We start from the raw sequence: 23214 nt of genomic DNA, 5'->3' as shown, positions 1-23214 counted from the left end.
CTGATCATCACCTGCAACCCGTAGGCAGGAACATTCTTGGGCCTCACTTGGACCTGTTGAATCAGGAACTCTGGAGGTGGGGCCCAGAATCCATGTTTTAAAGAGCTCTCTGGGTGATTCTGTTTGAGAACTTTTGCTTTAGTAGTTCCTCAAATTCTTATCTCTTACATTTTCTTTTTTGTTCTGCTGAGATTATTGAAATATAGACTCTGCGTAGGATGAATTCTTGTAACTGAACAGTGACACCCCTACTAGGTTTTTTCCCCATAATGAGTTACATGGAGTCCCAAGTGAAGACATGCCTTGTCAGCTCTCTCTTCTCTCGTTCTTGATTTTTGCAAGTTACGGTCTCAGAAACTAGATTTTTACAAATTTCCTCTTTCTTTAAGAGAGTTAATCCTAGAGGTACATTTTGCAATATAAAATAGTTTCACCATTTTTGCCTGGAGGCTTAGAAAGCCCTAATGCAGTCAGCTCTGTTCTCTTTCCCATATTCATACATCCTCTTCTCCATATTCACAGCCACTCTCTCTGTTCACAAATCTCAAAATATATATAGCAATATGTGATAGGTTTATAATGTTTCTAACAATCCATATGAGACATTCATAGGTCAGAGTTATTTGCATCTGGGGGTCATCAAAGAAGGCTACTTGGAGAGGATGTCATTCACTTTTTCCTTTACAAATTTTGAGAGCTATAGCTGTTACTGAAGATGAAAAAGTAAGATGATAGAGGACTTGTGAAATAAATATGTCACTTTCTATTCGTGAGACTCGGAAACAGTTTGTTGTTGTTGTTGTTTTACCTAAATCTTTGACCTATCAATTATTTGAAAACAAAATTTACCATAGTTCTCATTTAAAAATCTGAAGGGATTTTTTTGTTTGTTCATTCGTTTTTGTTTGTGTTTAAGCTGTTTTTTTAAAGCTCAACACTGTGAATTATTTTATAAATCTTTTGATATATGTGTTTCAATCCAGGACGCTGAAGAAAAATCTTGGCATGTCAGTAATTTTGATCATACGCAAGAGTAGTAAAATGTCCTATAAGGAGAACGACTTTAAAAATGTATGTTTTCTAGTTAATATGTATGTTCTACTTATTTTCTCTAGATCTTCAAATCATCACAGAAATTATTGAATCAGTCTCACCCACCACTTTGTTGACAGTTATAAGAACATATTTTTTGCCTATTCTAAATTCATCTGTTTTACACAGAGAATGTAATAATAAAAGCACCTATTATCGTACGTATTTTTTTCTGAAAATATTAAATGTATTTGTTGTTGAAATAAATAGAAGGATTAATCACTTGCAATTTTCCTTTCACCTATTATAAATACAACCTTTATTTCTCGCTTATAGAGAGAATAAGTATCAAAATGAGTTCAGTAGGTCAGGTTGAAAATAATAAGAATGTTTTGTCAAATGCCCTGCCAGAATGACAGACTTTTCATTGCTATCTTTAAGAATGCTGTATTATGAGATTCTCAGTTGCAGACAACAGAAACCATTTTAGGTATTGTAGGGCAAAAGTAATTTATCAAAGTATACACTCAGCAAACTGACGGGACTTCAGAAATAGGCTTTAAACTGACCTTCAAATATAATCTCCCCAAACCATGCAGTAGACCAGGGTCATTAAGATTGCTGCCAATTCTCCAAAGGTCAGTAGGCTGTTGTCATAGTTGCTCAATCTAGCCTGTACTACCTCTGCCACCATGATAGCAAAATGGGTAACAGATCCTACTCTTACCATGTAATTCAGCCCCAAATGAGTGACTTGGGCATATGCCCCTAACTGGCATTTAATGCAAACCACATCTGTAAAGACATCTGGAAGAATGTGGCTTTATCTTTCCAGCATCTGGTGTCAGGAAGATACTTGCAAAAGTTTGAGGTAACTGTTGAGTGAGCCAAAACACATATGAGCCACAAGTGTGGTGTTTAAAGAAACTAGAGGACTCTCTGCTAATCACTCAGAAGGTTAGTGTTTAGTTTTCTGATGATATTTTTCACTTTCCCCTTTATATTCCCTTTCTACCGTTTTCTAATCTATATTAACAGGTTCCTTGGCTCTCTGGTTTTCAGTTGATTTTTGCCCATAGGAACATGAGCAGGTGACTGGAGGAGCAAGTGTGCTATTGTGGGGTGTTTGTCCTGGTCCCCTTCCTGCAGGGATACTACAGGATGGTTGAGTCTTTTGATTAAAGGTGACCTTGGGTCACTTCCATCAGGTGGCCTGCTCTACACAGCTTTTTCGCACCAGGCTCTGCGAGGCTAAGGGAGAAGAGCAACAGAGTCCCTGGGGTATGCAGTTCCCCATGTGATCTCTTTATACCCGGCATGTGCTTTTATAATAGTCCCTTTTTAAAGCACTCCTCAATTAGTTCAAAGCCAATGTACTATTTCCTACCACATTCCAGACTCACAGGTTTTTGATATAAAATAACAAAAAAATTCCATCAAACTCTATGGCCATGGCATATTAATAATTATTGATGTTAACTCAATAATTTTTGATAAAAAAGAAAAATTTTTAAAAGATACGTGCACAAAAAATAAGTAACTATTCAGATAAGGAATCTATCTAAATTAAAACATAAGCCTCCATAAAATAGGATAAAAAACTGTGCAAATATGGTTTTAGTGGAAAATACAGATTCTCTAAAACAATAATTCCAATGCCTGGTTCTAAATTATATCTATTTGGAAATCATCAAAATTGCTCAATCATTTTTAAGCTTAATATGTTAGAAAAGAATAAAGTCTGAGTCCAAAATAAGTGTACTTTACTTACTTTTTTATAATTTACAGAAATAAGTTCTATTTCACAAAAATTTTATACATTATTTTTTAAATTATATTCTGTAATAAGTTGAAAAGCTAAAAAAAAATTCTAATCCATTTCTAAGAGACCTGGAATATATTTGAAAAATTAATAATTTAATTAATTTAAGGGGCCAAATTTTAATAATTATTCAACCAATCTACTTCTTTGTAGAGGGGAAAATGTACCAGTCAAACCAATTGTAAACACATTAATGATTTTAAAAATTGTTTGGCTGACTCTTTTGTATGTCAACCAATTTTCGCATACCAAGAAGAAGGGAAGTGAATTTCGAATTCCAATATCTCATTCTCTTTTTTAATGGCACAAAATAAGTTTAAATATAAACTTTTAAAAACACCTATATGAGTTATAAAACTGGTTTAAAAATGCACCCATCATTTAAGAAGTATACCTTTATAATTAATAGTGTTTCTAGGCATTACATATTTTTCATAAGTTCATTACTACATCATACCTGAAAATCTATTACTTCAGTCTTTTGCAACATCAGTAACTATAAAAATCAAAAAACAGTAATGGAGAATTTCGGTTCTCAGAGAACAAGACTTAATTAGTCGTCAAGATATTTTCTAGAAAGGCTTATTCTTTACTCACCTGGAGATTTTTATTACTTCTGGTCACTATCACAGGCTGAGGAGTGGTAGCAGAGTTCACTGACCTTCCAAGAGTGGTCAGGCACGAAGAACCAACAAGCCAATTAATCTAAATATATACTGCAAAACTTAAGTATAAGAATTTACTTTCATTAAAACTTAATGTGGAGGATCATTAAGTAAAGCAAGGTGACAAATGTATTGGAAAAAAAACAAATAGTAAAATGATATGTTATGAACTTACCTAAGCAAATACATTCACAATGAAAAAGTTTATAAAGAGTAGATATCAGTCAGATCCAGTAGTCAGAGAAGGGGTGGGCTCTCACTCTCTTTCATACCTGATATGTAACAGAAAACTAATATCAGAACAAATAAGAATAAAAGCAGTCACAATAAGTATTATACAACTCTCTAAATTCCATTAAATCCCAGCTTTGTGTCTTTTGATGCTCTGACAGCATCTTGAGTATGTACTCGAGACATAAACCATAATATTCTAGCAGCAGTATCCAGCTAACTTTCTGGTCAGGGTCAGGCTATGAAATCCTCCACTAAGCTTCTGAACACAGAAACAATGCACATCTTAAGGCTAAGGTGACAATCTAAAGGGTTATACGTTATTGAGTTCTCTAGATTCCTATACCTTATTCTTGTAGAGGAGGGAGTACTTGTATGGCATTTCTATCCAGTCTATAAAAGATCAACCATTTTTACCATTTCATTCGAAAGAATGTTTGTGCTTATTTACCAAGTATCTGACATCGACTGAAGATAATAATATATAAAATACTTGTAGTAGCTGGTTCTGGTTCTTGTCCTTTCGAATAAAATTCTTTAGATAGCTAATTTTCCAGAATATTTAATTGCTAAATAACTATGAATTTTTGTTTTTCTTATGATATGAGGCCATTTCAAATTGTATATTAAAACTAATCTGAGGGGTGCGTGTGTGTGTGTGTGTGTGAGATAATATAACAAATTTTTTAAGCTTCTTGAACCAATTCTATTCCCTTAATAGTATTCTTCTCTAATCTGTTCTTAGTTGCCAATATGCAAGGCATATTTAACCACAGAAAGAATTACATCCATCCACTTTGCATAGAAAAATTTCCTCTCTGCTATTGTTATAATTCCAGTTGAGTTTCATCTATAACACTGAACTTTTTTCTTTCTTACCCATCCATACCATGGGTTTTGTAGGTAAGAAGCTAATGTGTACCTAGCACAATGCCTGACACATTACAGACCCCCAACGAATATATGTTAATGAATGAAGGAGTTATTGAAAGGTTTTCTTTCTACAATTTTTTTGTTCACTCTGTAGCCAGGCTTGTGCTCATTATAATATTTTGTGTAGCCTTCAAATTTTACCTAACCAAAACAATTTTTAAAACCATAAAATCATTAAAATTGTTTTTGTTACAGCTAGAATGATATAACATCAGTGAAGTAAATATAAATATTGTAGAGTTGTAAGGAACTCTAAAACAAAACAAATTAGCAGTTTTTCTGTATAGAATTACAAAGCATGTGTATCATTTGTATTTAGAAGATTAATACATTATAAAAAGAATGTAGCATATTTTTGAGATTCTATTTCTCAATAGATGCAGAAATAACAATAAGAAATCAGACATAACTTTCATTCAGCCTTGAAAATTATTTGTGAACCCAGAAGCCACATGTTTCCACTGTTAAAGAGAAATCCTTGAGAGAAATTTTCAGCAAAGAAATCATTGACACAAGAGCTTTGGGTTAGTCCTTAGCCTTTGCTTATTTAGATAAAGAAGCAATCTTGGCAGACCATTTACTGAAAGATTTCAATAGAGCCTTCTTCTTTTTATGCCATCAAAACTTTAAGTGTCTGAATCTGTTTACTGGGAAGGGCAAAGAACTCTTCTGTAAGACTGGGGCAGGTGTTTTAATAGTTCCAGTGACTGATGGCTTATAACCTTGAGACTAGGAAAGGTTTTATATACTTGTTAAAATGTATTGTAGAAAGTTTTTTATTTGCTTAATGTTGAAAATGAAATTTACCAAGTGAGGCTGATTTTGCTTAATGTCTTGTGACAATTTTGGACCATGACCCCCATAAGCTAGTTATGATTACGTAAATCTAATGCAATTCTCCAAATTAAGAATATATATGGCATTCCCTTACAAAACTCCTGTTACAAGTAAATATCTAACAGATTAAAAGATAGTATAAATTCTTATTCGTATAAAGATATATATCATTACTCATGGACTGAAATGGCATTCATGCATTGTCCGTTATTTTCAGTGAGGTAATACATGGATTTTTAAAAATTGTTTTAAAAGGTTTACAACTAAAAACAGCATTGCCTCACTTATTCCAACCCCTCAGCTACAATCCTCTTGCAATTCTGTTTCTATAATGAATGCATCCATATTTATAAACAATAGACTATTTGCATTTTCTTGACTTTTTAGTTTATTTTTTACTGGTTTCCATTTATGCCACTTCTTTGCAAAACTTGTAAATGATCATACCAAACTTGCATGGTATATGAATTTGACAACTTTTTTTTTTTTTTTAAATCTGAGCCCCATAGCATAGGAGATGATCCAATTATCTTTACAAAAAAAACCTTCTTGTTTTTCTCTTAATTACTTAATTTCCTATGTTTAAACCCTCGACTAAAGTTTTAAGTGTCCTTTCAGTATGAAATAAGAAATAAGTCATCAGTGTATGTTTGTGGTGTGTGTGTTTGTTTTATTTTTTTCCCCCTTGGGCCCTTTCTCTGAAGAAAAACCTCAGATCACTGCTCCGACTTTCTCACCCAGCAAACTGCCAGCGCCCTGCACAGGGGGAGCTGGCGTCTTCGCCCAAGCCCCTCCATCAGGCAGTGATCAGGGGCTCACTTCCTAATCGCACCTGCAGGCCTGGCCCGGTCCAGGTGGAGAGAAGTGTTCCTCCTGCACGTGGACACCCTACTTGGGGCCCGCCGCGAGTGCTCTGCGCTTCCGGTGTGTGCAGGGAGAAAGTGCCGGACCCTAGGGAGAGGAGCTCGAGGACAGCCTGCGCCGAGGTGCCCCACGCCAGGGATGCGTCAGAACAGCGGCGGAATCCCGCCCAACGCGCGGGTGCCGCGACCGCGCGTCCACGAGGAAGTCGGATCTCGCGAGATCTCGAGGGATCCACGGGGCCGCACGGGAGTTCGGGGACGGGAACACGTGGCTGCGCACGTGCCGGAAGGCCCGGCGGCGCAGGTTCCGGTGCGAGGCGCTTGCCTCGCGCCGCCGTCCGCGGATCCGCAGGCCTCGTGGACGTCTCGCCGCTCAAACTCAGAGTCCTAGCGAGGTGGCACCTCGTCCCCGAAGGCCGAGCAGGTGTTTTATGTAAGTGCAAACATGCCCCCCGCTCCCCGCCGCCTCCACCCCCGAAATAGCCTTCGCGGAGCCCGCCATTTCTAATTTCTGAGGGAGGGGTCGTGTTGTCTAGCCGCGTCTTCCGCAGAATTTCAGCCTCCCCCGCCCTGCCCCCGCCCACACCTTGACTCTCGTAGATTCCTGTTGCTTCTCGTTGCCTCGAATTCCCGAACTCTTCAGCTGTGGCAGGGTTTCGCAGCCCCACAGAGACTCGGGTGTCCACGCCTGCGCCGGAGAGCCGGCCGTGAGAGTTGAGCGTTCTCTGCTCTGCGAAACCAATTAACTCCCGATTTGCTCCCCGAGATCGGCTTTATGGACTTCTTTCTAACTTCGACTCTTGTATCGTTTTGGTCCATATACGGTTTTGCCTTCAAAGGAAATGCTTTAAGTGTCTCGGAGGAATTTCAGAAAATGCCCATGGCTTCTCTTGACTCTTCTGGGTTCCCTTTAAAGCTGTGCGATACCGCTTTGCAAGTACAGGCCCTGCCGCAGTGTCCTGTCCTTGGGTGTGGTTTTGTCATTCCACCGATGCGGGGGAAGAAATGGACGCTGGGCACTGGCCGCTGTTTGTGTGGACTTTGCACGTCTCCCCCACGTCTGGGTGGGGTTTCTCCCCGACTCTGGTTTCCTCCCACATCCAGCAGTTGTGCACATGAAATGAACTGGCCTTTCTAAAATGTCCCGGACTGAGGAGTGTGGGTGTGTGTGAGTGACCCCACACATTTGTAAGGGTGTCCTGTCCCACCTGCACCCTGAGCTGTCAGGAGGAGCTCTGGCCACCAGTGACCCTGAACTGGAATAGGTAGGTTGGAAAATAGTTATCTTACTTGTTTTTATTACTTAAATGTACATCTGGCTCACATTTATTTTCACATTTAATATTAGGAGTGTTTTGGATTTTTATTTGGAAGAACCTATCATGTACCTGGCCAAATGTCAGACATTGGTGATTTCAGAAATAGAAGATTTTTGTCAAATTAAGTGATTATTGATGTTTTAGTGGCTAGAAATGTGCAGTAGGAACTAAACATTTATATCAAAGCCTCTGATAAAATTAATTTTGTTAGACATAGTTTTGCTTAAAGTCAGTTTTCAAGAACCTGTTACATTAAGGGAGGACTTACTGTTAGTTTCTATACTTTCCACTGGCTAGCTAATAGTCAACTGTATTGCCATGCCTTAAATTTTATTAATAAAACCTCTATTGTTAGCATTTAAGTTGCTCTTTTAAAGTAAATATATTTCAGTAGTCATCCTCAGATTTTTTTTTGTATTATCTCCTTCTAAGCATTGTTGCTATAGGTATAATTTTATATGCCAAAATTTTAACTGTGGTAGTTCTGGGAGGTGAGTTCATAGTTTTTTGAATTTCATCATTTAACTATTTAAAGTTTCCAAATTTTCAACAATGAACATATATTTACATTAGTGACTTTAAAGAGAAAATCTCTGCAATGCTATATTTAAACTTACTTAAACCCTCAAAGGACAAACATTATTTTCACCAACTCACATTTAATCAAGTTCAGAGATAGGAAGTGGGAACTATTAAATAGGTAATTGGTTATTTCTAGGCACTGGCTCTTACCAAATGAAGAGATACATGTGCAATATCAGCATGCAGTGTTCTGGACTAAAAAGATGACACATAAACGATGACTCCGCAACCTCACGATCACTCTCTTTCTGGAGTTTCATGAACTCAGAAAAGTATGCATCAATCAATAGACTAAACAGCATTTACTAATATGGCATTAATGATGAAAAATATTAAGAAAGTTTTTATTTGAAGTATGTTAATAATATGAGTTCTAGGGTGTTATGGCAGTTTTGTAAGATAAAGAAAAACTATATTTAATTTCTTGGAAAACAGTATTTAGAAACCTCAAAAACTCTCGTCAAGAGATTTTAAAAGGTAGAAAACAACTGTTAAAACTTGTTCACTATCAAAATGATGAACATGTAGAAATTTAAGTTGTTCTTACAATGTATTGCTATATATGACATAGTATATATTTTGTATAATATACTATGTATATTATATTTAATATTTCTTTAGTACATTGTATTCTACATCTAAGAATGCTGGATTCACCCCATCAAAAGCAAAACAAATTCTTCTACTCCTTGTTTGGTTCCTATAAATCATCTCCCATTAAGCTTGCAATTTCTTCATTTAAAATTTTTCATTTCTATTTAAAGTTTTTATATTTTGCTAATTCTATTTCTATGTAAAATTTTTTTTCTCTTTAATCTTCCAAAACATTTCTGAAACTTGGCATGCTAACTCTTTATTTTGTATATTCCTCATGAGCCCACTGGCTTCCTGAGGGCCAGAAATTATATTGTCCTTTATGTACAATGTAATGTCTTATTTGCTCATTCAGCAGATATTTATTGAGCTTATGATATACCAGGCCAAGTGTAAGACATTGATGGTCTCAGAAATATGGCGATTCTGACAAATTAAATGATTATTGAAGGTGAATTTATAAATTTATTATTGTCTTACCTAAGGCTGAATGCAAAAAGAGGCATCAGTGCAGACTAGCCTTTGCTGTAGGACAAACAAAAATGATATTTAAAAATATATATAATTTTGAAATGCATCTTGGAGGTCAAATACTTAACATTCACAGCATAGGAGATAATAGAAAACTTAAATGCTAGATATAGATCAAAGAAGGAACACATCATCAACTTTAAACCTACCTTGAAATGAGAATGCATTTTTTTCCTCACATAGAACAGTGTTAGTAGGCCTAAGCCAGCATTAGTCTACAATCTTTCTCCTTGCTTTACAGTATAGCTCAGATATTCACAATAAGAGTTCATTTTGAATTTTTCTGTGTTGCTTATTTTCCACTTGGGGAATCCATTTCTCATCCATTTGTCCAAAACTATAAGTAGCAGGTAAAGAATTGAATATAGCAAATGTGTCTACAGCCAATTCAAAATTGCCTCTCATCCATTTATGAGCAACACATAAATAACAAAGGAGACATTAAAAAGTTCACTCTTTTTCTCTTCTTTCTCTGAAATATCTTTTCCACTGAAATAGTTTGAAATGATTGTCTATTCAGCAGCACTATAATAGCTGTGAGAATGTGATTGTCATTTACCTCCCTAAAGTTCAGTGTCCCCATGAGATAGAATATTTTCTGTAGATAAAATAGAATCTTTCTGGGTTTCTTGATTCACTTTTTCTTCATGAAAATCAATTCTTAACCCCTTGGTTTTTTAATGTGCCTGCATTAAAGAACCTGAGTACCTGAGGCACATTCCAATTTTTTGATTGCAACTTTTAGACCAAGTAGGCAAAACGTTTCCTTTTGAGAAAGGACTTGGGGATTTCAGTACCTGGAGAACAACTAAATCAAAAACAGAAGCTCAAGGGAAACCAAATGCATTAAAGATTATATTTTTCAGTACTTAGAACTTCTTTCTCAACTGACCATAAATAAGATTTTATTTTTTCAGTTTTAGACATTTTGTTTTCAATACTTTTAAATTCATATAGATAGTGTTAGCTTGTCAAAATCTCATGGGACTGATGCTTGCAGTAGACTTTGAAATGTTGCCAAACTAACCCAGAGATCTGGTTTAAATCACAGATAAGATAGTGTTTCGGCATAATTAGCAATTTGTCAATTCAGAAAGAGTAAGAGAGCTCACCATTGCAATATAGTCAGAATTTTCTCTTAGTACTCTTATATGTTTTTTCTTTTAATTTTAGTCTTATATAAATGTCATGAAAAAAGTAACACATGCATCATATTTTGCCTCCATTCTTTTTAAAAAGTGGAATGATAATAAATACAGTGGGGGGAATCTTAATTATTTGTGTGTGTTACAGCATTATAGATGTAATAATGGAAAGCCATTCTTTTGTTGCCAAAACTGGGTTGAAATGGAATTTAAGCTCAATGGATATTGTAAAATTTTCTTTTATTTTGACTTATCACATTCAATTTTTTTTTATTGGAACATAGACAACTCCTAATAGGCATATCATATTTTATGGTTATTTTCTATACTAGTTGAACTAATAATGTCATTCTTATTCCTTAAGGTAGAGAATAAATATCTTTTATTGTGATTCTTCTGTAATCTGCTCTCTCTCCCAGAGTTTACACACTTAAAATTTTCATGTCGGGTAAAATGATTTACCCTGGTTTGGTTTTTTTTTTCTTAATTTTAGATTGGCAGTTCTAAAATAATAGTATCATAATTTTTTTGGTCTAGGTTAGAAAATGATAATTAAATATTCAATTTTATTTGTTATACCTTAATGAAATGTTGATGGCTTTCCCATTTCTGGAGACATTGGTTGACATCATCTGAAATTTAGGTAGGATAGTTTATATTTAAGTATTTTTGTCTTCTGTTTACAATATTTAATTTTCTGTTTAAAATCCTCAGTTTATATTTCAAATGACTTTTAACTGCATGGTAGTTGAAAAAAAGGACTATAAAGAGAAAAAAAACTATTTACAATTATTTTACCCATTTATTTTTAATGACCCTTTTTTTTCGAGATTTGTCAAGAATTTAGATCTCTTCCATAGATAATATTTTATATACAATTGATGAGATTTCAAAATTCCTATCAATTTGAGAGATTTGAAGTATAACCTTTTATTTATTTATTTTGCTATTTATGCAAAAGAAAGTATTAAAAGGTAGCTTCTTTGTTGGTACCAATATAAATTATAACAATGACTATAATATTAGTATCTCCTTACATTTTAATACTTTAATTTTAACTTTTTTCATTTTTATCTTCTCAAATATTTGATTAAAAGCAAATGGACTATCGAAGCCCAAAAGAGAGCTTCGTGGCACAAAACTAGATATCCTCCATGTCATCTGCTATTGTTAATAATGAATATTATAAAGCTTTATTTGTAAATCTCCTTAACTATATTTGTAGTCAGTGCACATAGGGCAACATATTCTCCAAATTTTTGTGGTATTCTTGTCAAAAGCTGCTGATCTATTAAGGAAGTCTTCCTGAAAAGATGATATTTGAACAAAAAGAAATGACAGGATCTTGAGGCAGGAGTTTACAGAGAGAGACATACATCTGGTATGATCACGAAGAGACTAGCATAGCTGGAAACAGTAAAAATGGAGTAGAGTTTTAGAAGATGACATCAGAGAAGTGAGGACAGAATTTGGAAGTCTTGTAGGGCTTTATAAATCATGGCGAGGATTTTATATTTTATTCTGTCTACAACGAAAACCATTGGAGATTTATTCTATTGTTGTTTATTGACAAGGAGTGATATGATCTGACTTATGATTTTTTTTGCACTAAGGTGGTAGCAGTGAAGTGGTGAGAAGTAGTCATTTCCTAATTCAACAAATAGGGCCAGTGGATACACAAAAGTACTAAATTTTAAAATTTTAATTTAAAAGCTATAGACTCTATATAAGAAAGTAAATCAAAACAGCTACAACTGAATGGATGAAGAAAGATATACCAAAAGAAATAAAGCAGGGTTTAGAAAAAATTAAATTGAATTTATAAAGCTTTATTTTGATCATGAATGCAAGATTTGAAGACCAAGAGTGAACTATATACTAAACCTAAACTGCTATAACTTTTGCAAGCCAAAAGACCTGTTTGAAATACTAGGATGATGTATATAGGAAGTTTGATAAACTTCTCTTATTATATGGTGATTTTTCCCACCCCAGTAAAATATATCAGCTGCTCATCCAAAAACCTAAGAGTCCCCATCATTCTTTCCCTTACCTCCCACTTTCATTTCATCATTATGGCTTGATGGTTCAACCATCAAACGGAATCTTAAATGCTTCCACTTTATTCTGTCTCCACCACTAACAGGTTAGTTCAGGCTAACACCATCTTTCATCTGGACTTGTGCGGTTCCTCCAAACTGGCCTTTCTTTCTTGCATCCACTTTTGAACACATATAATACATTATCTTCATAACAGCTAGACTAATCTTTTGAAAACATTAATCATACCATGTCAAATCTCTTGCTTCAAATCTCTATGACTTCCCATTTCACCTAAAATAAAATCCATAAATCTTACAGTAACTTACAATTTTCTACATGATAGTCCTTCCCTATATCTTTAATCATATCTATTGACAGTCTCACCTACATGGGAGTATAGGGGAAAAAAAATTGTTTTAAGTTTTAATCCACTGAACAAAAAGAATGACCAATGGAATATTATCTGTCAAGGGTGTTCAACAAAGTTTTGATAGACAAAGTATTACTATTTGTTTGTATCACATTTATGTTCTATTTGTATTGTATCTGTATTTTTAACTGACCTAGCAGAGAAAGCTTCAGTCACAAAGGCTACAGTACAGACACTGATACAAGGCAGTGATGTTTTCCCCTGCCTCAGAAATTTAGGATTTGGAGGCATAAGGATAGCAGAAGACAGGGACAAAGAAGAGGCTGAATAATGGAGTATTGATAGAAATTCTATTTATGGCATATATATAAATATAAACGTATATGTATACACCCTATATATACACACAGCAAGGAATGTCATTGTGAATTTTCAGGACCACAGGTATAAATAGGAAACTGTAGTGTCAAAACAAAAATTGCACTGAACACAGTTAAACAAATAAGGAAGACATTATTCAGAGCTATTGCCATGGGGGAGAGAGACCAGAACTAGGTCTTAACTATACTTCACAGAAACAAAGGAATGCAGAATTTTTAAGAGCTGGCTTTGGGATATCTAGACCTTCAGCCTTAGTTACTAATTGGTTTGACCTAAAGTAAAAGTAAACTTTCTTTTATCATCATCACAGAGGGTAGTTATCACAACTTGGAGCAAGGATCTCTCAATGTTAGGCATCTACCCTTCCATAGAAACTGGGAGACAGAACCCTAGCTCCCTTAATGTTTACTCTTTAAAGGTCTGTCTTCCAGGCCTTTAAGAAAGACCTTGGTGGGTTTTATAAATGGCAAGAGGCTTTTTAAAAGATTTACATTTCAAAGGGGCAGAGAATAAAATACAATTGCAGGTTTTCTAAAGTAAGTGCTCTAAGGAAAGTGATGTCATGGGCCAAAAGTCAGAAAGAATTGGCTCATTTGATTATGGAGGCTAGCAAGTCTCAAGATGTGCAGGGTGAAGTGGCCAGCCGGAGACCCAGGAGAGCGAACATCCCAGTTCAAAGGCTATCAGCAGGAAGAATTATGTCTTACTTGGGGTAGATTTCAGCTTTTTTGTTCTATCCAGGCCTTCATTAGAGAGAGCAATCTGCTTTACTGTGTCGACCAATTTAAATATTAATTTTACCCCCCCCAAAAAAAAAACAAAAACAAAAGACAAAACCAAAAAAAACCCCTCAAACACCCAGAATAATATTTGTTCACTAGCTGGCCACCCAGTACTTCAGTCAAGTTGACACATAAATTAACTGTCACAGTTACTAACTAAAGATCATTCATCCAGCAAACGATGAAACGTGGGTGCAAACCAGAAGCTTTGCTCTTCAAAGCTATGTAATATTTCCTAGATAATTTGAGAAACCACCCCAAGTCATGACAGATACATATGAATTTACAAAGTACACTCACTTTCTACGTTATAGCGTTTGAATTTTTCAACTTTTTAAAATTGAAACATTTTTAAAACATTTTTTAAATTGTAGTTACACGACATATGAGTACTTAATAAAATGTTCCATTTCCTTCAATAAAATAATACATTTTGAATTTATAATTGCACATGCTACTTTATTAAGTATAAGCTAGGTCCTTTTTGATAAGATGTTGAACCAAATACTTTACTTGCAATTTTATGAATCTGGTTATTGAACAGAATCCTTCACAGACTACGTTATGGGTCTGTACATTACAAAACTTGTTTCTTTAAAACATAAGAGTGGTGCCAAGTTCCATAGGACCCGTGGTTCTATAATCCATATCATACTGCCGTGTATATTGGCAAAGTGGATAAAAGAAGCAATTCCAATGTTACCGGAAATGAGGAAAAGTATAGAAAGGAAGCAGGAATAAGAGGATGGTTATAGCAAACAGTGCTTAAAATATATATTTTTGCAATTATACAAAAATACCTGATAAAAGAATTCATTATAAGACCCCCTTGTAGGGTTTTTAACAGGCTCCATGAGGGTCTTAAGCTTCATTTTCTTCTATCTGCATCCATCTTTGCATATCAGAATACAGAAAGAAAGATAAAACAATTTTGAAAGCCAAAGAATATAAAGCCTAGATCAACAAATATTTGTATTATAACATTAAGACAGAATATGCACAAAAGATACATGCACAGTTCTCCCTCAAAGCATTTAGCTTTCTTTCAAATAGCCATCAGATCACATCCTCCCAGAGTCTTTTTCTGGCCTCGTCTTTGAACTTTTTGATGCCTGGGAAAATGTTTCTGATCTCTAGCTTTTGTCTCTACTTCCCCTCTGATTTCTCCACTTTGCTTATTAAACCTACATGGCCCAGAAGTTTGGATTCTGATCTCAGCCGTCCCTCTCACCAGTTCACATTTTCATAACTATACTTTTGAAACTTGCCCATTTAGACATGTTCTCTAAGGTTCTAAAATGGAGCTAGAAATATTCTCGTGTTGGTCAATCACAATTCCTTTTGGCAAAAAAGTCTACGAATATTTATCTTCACAGCACCTTTTAAAAGGAAATGCAAACATATGTTTATTGTAAATGACAGGTCTCTGAGATGATGGTTGATCTATACTGATGGTGTAAAACTATATTCAGTGGAAATAGAAATTACTTTTCTTGAATTTCTCAGAATTGAACAGACCAAAGAATTTTTAAGCTCTCAAGTTTGGTTTCAACTAAGGCAGTGTCTATATAGGATAAGACATTATGAATGGTCAATGCTATTTTAAATTTGAGTAATCAATAAAAGATAATGAAGGGTCATAATATAAGTGGTCTTCTTGCTGCTCAATAAGATATAAAACTCAAAGATCAATATGAGAGTTCTTCTATGTTTCTGGGTGGACCTTTCACCTTTGTCTGACATGTTATATAGCTCTTAATGTTAAATCTCTTTATATACATCCCGTTGGTTCTGTTTCTCTAGAGAAACCTGGCTGATAATATTCATTTATGCTAGTTTTTAGAGAAGGTGATAGATATACTATCCATTTTTAGAGAAGGTGATAGGTATACTATCTTAGAAGATTGTTAGATCCTCTATCTTAGATGATTGTTAGATAGATAAAACAAGATGAAACACAAAATTTTGCATAAACCTGGCATTTGATATTCAGTCAATAAATGCTAGCTATTAGATATTTTTGCTTTTTCATCCCTATCCCAGAAAGTAGAAGAAGTAGGAGATAATAACTTTCATATAGGTTTATAATGAAGGTGAAAATATATATTTGTAACGAACATAAAATAATATGTTATGCATCATAAATGATTAAACATTATATTCTTACTGAACAGAATATTTGTTAATTTTATTCATTGTCCCTTCCAACAAAGTGGCTGTTGAACTTGCTGAATGTGATGATGGAGATTCATATTTTAATTCTCCGTACCTAGTACAGAACCTGAACCAAAGTAGCAGATACTGAAGAAACGATCTCAGCTCTGTTATTAAAATCAGCACATAACAGAAAATTGACATTGAAAAAGTTAATTGCAAGATGCAGAACATGGTAAATAAACTATAACAAACATAATCAGACCCAAAGCTTGAAAATGTTAAGGGAAATGTAAATTTGGATAGCTGTAACCGCCAGTTTGCTTTGGAATTAATTGAAATGAATAAACTGCTCAGAGGCAGTTAAAGGGCTGGGATAATGTATCCCTAATTTTTTTTTTAAATAGCTAAAGCTCCATATCTCTGATATTGACAGTGGCTGTGAAATATAAGAATTATCAATGTCATTTTGAAGAGAAGGGTTTGTTATTAGCAATAGTAAGTCAGTTTACCATGGAAATGAAAATGAAGAATGATAGGGCTCAACTATACATTGTTTCTGATTTTTACCGATAGCTTTATAGAATCTACTACTGTTATGATATTGCCATATAATCTTTGGTAAGACTTCCAGATAAAATGAACTCTCATTTTATTTGTTTTTCTTAAAGTTCTGCACAGATAGGAAGAAGATTTGCAATCTTACTTCCTTTTTTGAAATTTTATTTCTTACATTTATATGCCTTTGAAATAAAATTTCATTAATTTATGATCTAACACGCAATGATTTCTTCTAGTGTTTAATAAAATTGCCTTAAGGGTAACTGCTATTTTTCCCCCTAAAATTAGGATGTCACATTGAATGGACACACGGTGAGCACATTTTACATTTTGAAATGTATGCTTTGCTGGAGCAGAATGAATGTGACCAATGTAATGGAAATGCTACACTAATGGCTCATTAAACCTGGAAGAGCACATAAATGAAAAAAAAAATTGCATATATTTTTAAGCAACTGAAAGAGGCAAAAAACTATATGTGGGGGAAAAAAGGAAATCATACTTCTTTACATAAAAATTCTTACATCTGGAAGATAATTGTTTAAACAGTCAGGAACTTGACAGTAGGATTCCTACTATTGGGGAAGATAGTTTTCTTTCATAATTGATGGATCTAGTGAACTTTTAAATATTTTATTTCCAAATCTTTGTGTTTCTTTTTACATTGTTTCTATATCTTTTTGCTTTTTCATACAAAGACCTTTAAATGATCAATATTTTCTTTTATGACGAGGGTATATTGCTCACAAAACAATCCTTCTCTATTCAGATGTCAAAAAGATATTCTCTGGTTTCATCTAGAATTCAAAAACATTACTTACACAGCCTTAATTCACCTGAAATTATTTTGGTATACATGTAAAATGCAAGCCTAGCTTAATTTTTTCATCTATATGTATCAAACTGAGAAACCTTTATTGAATCGTTCATTATATTTTCACTGATTTGTAATACCACCTCTATGTAACCAGTGTCAGTCCAAGGAGAGGGGAAGTAATTCCCAATCTTTTATAGAAGGAAATGAAATGGAGATTTTTAAATCTCTAGTAGCTTAACCTCTATTGAGAATTGTATTTTTGTGAGTTCACCTATCACCTTCTCTGACATGTTATATAACTTTATTGGCATCTGGGTTGTGAAAGTGATTCCCTGCCCTGACACAATTTATACAGGGTCCCACATGAACAAAATTGTTAATATAGTTTTAGTCTTATCTTCTACCATTATCATTGACCCCCATTTTGTTGTCATAACTCAGTCTTACCCCATTCAACTCTAGATTACTTGGCATTGTTGCCAAGAGATATTTCTTTTTAGCAGCTGGTAATTTTCATCTGTTTTTTGCTAAATCTTACCTATGTCCAAGAAGAATTGAGTCTCTTTATCCACATAGTTGTAGGACTTCCTTCAAAAGCTGTCTACAGTTTTTTTTGGCACCTGACATATGCCAACACAAAGCATCTGGAAAAGTCACTGGAAAAGACACTGGAAACAAATCTTATTTTCCAATTAGAAAAGTGTTTTTGTACAAACTTTGTGCTACTTGAACTACAGTCACTCCCTAGAGTACACGAGGTAAAGGGTATTGTTTTAAATTAACAAGGTAAATTTAAATATGAAAACTTTATCAAATATGTTAAAAAGCATACATTTTAGGATAACCCTAGAGATAATTATTTTAAGGCATTCAGTGTTTTTTAAAGCGCATTTTTTCTTTACTGTTCTTTGTTGAAAGAGATCTGTGGAACTTAGAATAATTCCGTTGCATCAAATGTTTAACTTTTTATTTTCATTTTGTTTTCCATTGGCATTTCAATTTATGTAGTGTGGAATATGAGAAATAAATTGATGGAGATTCATCAACACATAGCCTCTGGCAGTTAACATGAATACTCATTATTAAATATAAAAGTCATCTCAGTAAATAGTAGTTAATAGGTTGATAATCCACATATTATAGAACACTGGCAAAATTGATAGGTCTCTATTGCATGTTTTTAAGTATAGGTCTTTCTCCAAGCAGTAAATGCAATTAAATCTGAAAAAAAAAATTTATTTAAGTGTGCCCAAAGCTATGGAATAAATGTACAAATGACTTTAAAGTTTTCCAGTCCATAGAAAACGAAGTAAAGCTTATTGCTTAAATGGCCAGGGAAGAGGAGAGTGATGGCATCTTTGTGGTAGACAGTGAGAGATTATTCAAGGGCCATAGAAAGTCACTAAGAAAGAATTAGAGCAATTAATAATGAGTCAATGGATTTATATCTGTGTACACAAAGCCAAGCAGTATTTTTTATATTTTGTGTGTGATCGAATGAAATTTTCAAGAATAATTTGGATATACGGAGTTTATACTTAGGCACAGCCATTAGAATCTAGCTTGAATTTAATATACAATTTAACCATATAAACATATTTTTGAAATTGTTTATTTATTTGGCTTCTGCCACATGGTACTGTCAGAGAAGAATTAGAGAGCAACCAGAAACTAGCACTTACTGGATTTCTAACATGTGCCGAATGAGGTTTGCACAGTTACCTCATTAAGGTGCATCTAACTTTATGCGGAGCAGGGATAAACATATTTCATTGAGAAAGTAATATTTGATCTTTCTCCAGAAGTACAAGTGTTGAAATTATCCAGATGGATGAAGAAGGAAAGCAGAATTATTTGAGGACATACTTTTATTCGCAATCATCATGTATAAAACAATTGTATATCAGACAGTTTTTTTGTTACATACTGACGCTTTCATTTTTCTTCACAGAACATTTTCCTGTATTTTAAATGATTATCTCAGTTATTGTCATCTGTCTTATACATTCTCAGTATTTAGACTGTTGCATGGTACACAGTAAAATTAAAATTAACTGAATGAATGAAAAAGCCTCTGTAGGCTTTTAAAATAAGCTTAAATTTAGAAATCCTGTCCTCATTATTTTTATTAGTTTAACTCAACACTGATAAGATTGCTTTTTCTATTGTATCCTGTGTCTTTCCCCAAGATTTTAATGGTTCTTTGGATCAGGAACATGATTTTATAATCTAAAAAGAGAAAGGACAGTTGCTCCCATCGCTATGACTACTCAAAGTGGGACATACAATCCAGAGTCAAGATGACAATGCAAAACTATTAAGAAAAATTTAAAAAATATTTATGTACTGGAATCTGATTTCCTGGCTGGGTGTAAACTGGGAGATCATAATCAAGGTAAAGCACAGGGGCTCAAGAAGGATAAGATCAGATGCACAGAATACGAGGCTTCAGTTATCAAGTTGAGGTTAAGGTGGCAGTTACTGGAGAGAGATGGGGATCCCAGCTTCACATGAGGAATGGAAAGGGTGTCCTCTGGGAAGCAGGGGATTCAAAACTTTGTTGTCACGTGCTGTTTCTTTTCCTCTTTATCCTGGGTCACAGGTTGTCCACTCTCATATATTCTCATGTCACTTTTCTGCACATCTTATTCTGCCATCCACTGTCAACACACTGCTACTTTTCTCCAGGAATTAGTCACCAGGGGTCCAGGGATTGTCATGGCCTTTTTTCTGGCCAGTCTTCCAGGTTACATCTAACTCCCAGCTCATCTCCTTGCCTCAGTTTTTTTCTTTCCTTTCACTAAGAGCTCACCTAACTTCTATAGCCCTTCCTGGGGAAATTGGGAAATAATCAACAGTTTATTTCTCTCCTTGATGTCTATATACAATATTTAAGAATCCAATTCATGTCCAAAATAAACATCTTTACCTTTGCAAATAGACACTGTGGTTTTAAAAAAATATTCTTATTATTTATTCTGGAAATGTTTGCATTTTTTTTCAGTATTGGCCAATTATGGTCTTGGTAGCTGGCTCTGAGAGGGAGGCCAGAGACCGAGAAATCCTCTTAGGCAGACTCTGAGCTTCCCGTACTTGTCCGTGCAGTGCCCCTATTGATTACACTTGGCCTGTGGCTTTTCTTTTTATAGAGTTCATAGTGGTCATTTGAATTATGGGACAGTGTTCAGAAAACAACTTTCTTTACTACAGTTTCTACAATCGTTTAGAAAAAGCTGCAGCAATTATGTCATACAATGGGTGTAAGGATTTAGTCAAAAGTTTATCAACAATCTGAGACCATAGATTAAAATTTTAATGAAAAGAATACTGTTCTTCGATCACTACAAATATTAGGCAAATCCCTACATGCAAGAAAATGAACTGTTATTCTTTCAAACTCTCAGTAAGTCCCTCAGTTTAATATTGGAATGTCAGCCAATTCCAGTTTAATTATTTCCAGAGTTTGAAAGTGATATGTATTTTTTCCTTAAAAACAAAAAATCACATCACGTTGAGTACCCTTGTCATAAACATACTGAACGTGTGGATCCCCTTTTATTTTTGACCTCCAGCTGTGAGAGGGTTATCATTGTGTGACTGAGAGCAATTGCCAACAGCATGCTAAGGGCACCTCTAGCCACTCATTTTGAATTCTTTGTCTTTTTTAAAGGGGCAGCTCTCACCCACTCATTCTCTGGGTGTTGCATTTAGAATGATTGGTTTTCTTCACGATTATTTTAGACAATTACATTTATCATGAGAAATTAATCCTTGAGGGATCAGTGATGCATGCTTTTCTCCAGCCCACAGGAACAAAACTATTATTCATGTTCCACTTGACATGAGTGACCTGTGAACCCATTTATATTCTCATTTCCTTGCTGACAGTAGCATGAACACAATTGTCAATCAGCCAGTAGTGACCCCTGCGGGCATAGTAACTGAGTCTTAGGGAGCATTGTAGATGCCATAATAAGTGTGACCACTAGTATAGGTGTAGGAACCTAAATCACCTTAACCAGGGCGATGTGTATACCTATGTGAGGTGAACAGCAGGAACCTCTGTGACATATAGTTGAGTGGTAAAGACAGAAGAAGTAAAGACAACTGAGGAGAGGGGAGTTTGTTATCAGACGTTTTCTATTTTCTAAGGGGAGATTTCTTATCTCTTGACAACCTCTAGCCCAAAAGCAGTTTTAGTAACATTTTGCACCATGTTCCAGTTGCTGCTTCTCTATCCAATCCACTATATTCTGTGATATGCCATGTGACTCCTCGTCCCGAATTCTTAAATGGGAATGTGCATAATGTCATAATAGTGGAATAACAGGCAGCTGATGTCATTAAAATAGGAAATGTTTCTAATGCTGAGCACAGCCAAGGCCCTGGGAATGGGGACATGCATAAAACACAAGACACTGTTTTCAAGGTGCTCATGGTCTGGTAGGAAGTTGCAGGATGATCTCATCCTCTGAAAATGAAAAATGAATCATTCTCTGGGAATGGGCTAAATTTGACTTCTGAAATCACTGTGGTGCCTAGAATTACAGGCTGTGACTCTGCTACAGACTTGGAGCAACTAATGAGCTGCTTGAGATCACAGAGAATCTTAGGCAAGCAAAGGACAATGCACATTGTCTCAGCCAAGCTGTAAAATGAATTATACAGTTATGAAGTGCTTACTTATGCAACCTGTTTACATGATGCTAACCATATTTTACTTAGATTTTAGAAAATTTCCATTTGGTATTATTCATTTGTTAACATGAACTTGATCCTTATGTTTGTGAGATTCTTGAGGACAGTAATGTCCTATCTTTATTGTCTGTACTCCAAGTGCATGCTTCAGTGTCCCCTAAATGGTAGATTTATAGTAAATAAAATAATTATTAAACAAATGAAAGAATGAATACTACAGAGATGTGTTTTGTGGACTTAAAAAAAAAAAGACATATCCAATTGTTATTGCTGAAAGTCTTGGTGTTACAAATGCACCTGACAACCTGAACTTGAATCTGAGTCCAAAACACTCACTCTGACCAAGAAATGCTTGAGATTATGTGGGCTTCGAGGTCTTAAAGGTCACCAATAATGCAGTCTGCATCAACTGTTCTGGGTAAAAATGAAGATGAACTAAGAGGCGAAAGACTACAGTGGATGTTAACATTATAGAAAGTTCAATTTAAAAATATCTCACAGATAATGGACTTCACGATTTCAGACCCATCCCCAACTATACTCCCTAGATCAGTAGTATCAAGTATTTTGAAGGAAGACAGGAATGTTTGTGAGCATGAAGCTTGTACTTAATGATAGTTTTCAGGAGAAACAGTGCGAACATGCAAAGTGCTCTGTGTGGGAGTGGGCCATGGGCTGGACAGAGGATTCGATGCCACACCAAAGGGGCATTGATGAGAAATTCTTCCTAAAGGAGCCATTTGGCTACCATAAGAAAAATAAGGCAATTTCAGAATCAAGAACCCAACTGAACTAAAAGTGATGAAGTAAAAGTTTCATTTCTCTAAAATGTATCTGTTCCTATTTTTAATTTG

At 34.9% G+C, this 23214-nt stretch overlaps 1 protein-coding gene across 4 annotated transcripts in view; it reads left to right on the top strand.

Annotated features, from left to right (window-relative positions):
• Window positions 1–23214, top strand: part of CNTNAP2 (contactin associated protein 2) — a 1484598-nt gene that overhangs the window by 594627 nt on the left and 866757 nt on the right. Inside the window, exon 1 of one of the 4 annotated variants that reach the window (XM_036231129.1) lies at window positions 6707–6816. The exons of 2 other annotated variants lie outside the window; for them this stretch is intronic. The gene's annotated coding sequence lies outside the window, so the exon portion shown is untranslated. Of the gene's footprint in view, window positions 1–6706; window positions 6817–7041; window positions 7649–23214 lie in introns of those variants that run through there. One more of the 4 variants, XM_036231128.1, reaches the window with a different exon arrangement.

The sequence above is a fragment of the Rousettus aegyptiacus genome, unplaced genomic scaffold, assembly GCF_014176215.1.
Source record: "Rousettus aegyptiacus isolate mRouAeg1 unplaced genomic scaffold, mRouAeg1.p scaffold_m13_p_13, whole genome shotgun sequence".
NCBI lineage: Eukaryota > Metazoa > Chordata > Mammalia > Chiroptera > Pteropodidae > Rousettus > Rousettus aegyptiacus.
Note: the sequence above shows the minus strand (reverse complement) of the source record. Positions and strands in the feature narration are given on the sequence as shown.